Source organism: Myotis davidii, unplaced genomic scaffold (genome assembly GCF_000327345.1).
Source record: "Myotis davidii unplaced genomic scaffold, ASM32734v1 scaffold200, whole genome shotgun sequence".
In the NCBI taxonomy this organism is placed as follows: domain Eukaryota; kingdom Metazoa; phylum Chordata; class Mammalia; order Chiroptera; family Vespertilionidae; genus Myotis; species Myotis davidii.
In genome coordinates, this window is record NW_006293700.1 from 645,537 (window position 1) to 645,837 (window position 301).

The following is a 301-nucleotide window of genomic DNA, read 5'->3' on the forward strand; positions in this document are numbered from 1 at the left end:
CAGAGAAAATAAGCTGTATGCTTCACATATAGTGATTGTTATTCTCCTTAGCCATTTTGCTCCCAAAACAGCAATCCGCTGATGTGTCATTCTGGTCCACCCACAGGTGTCTCAGAAGTGGAATTGGAGGTGTTCCTACAATTGCTTCTGTCACTTTTTTGACATAAGCATAAGGACAAAACAAACAAATGAACAAAACCCACAGGATGCATATGCGCATAGCCCATGGACAGAGACAGTAGTGTGGTGAAGGCCTGGGGTGGGGTAGGGGCTGGATGGAGGAAAGCAGGGTGGGGAGGAA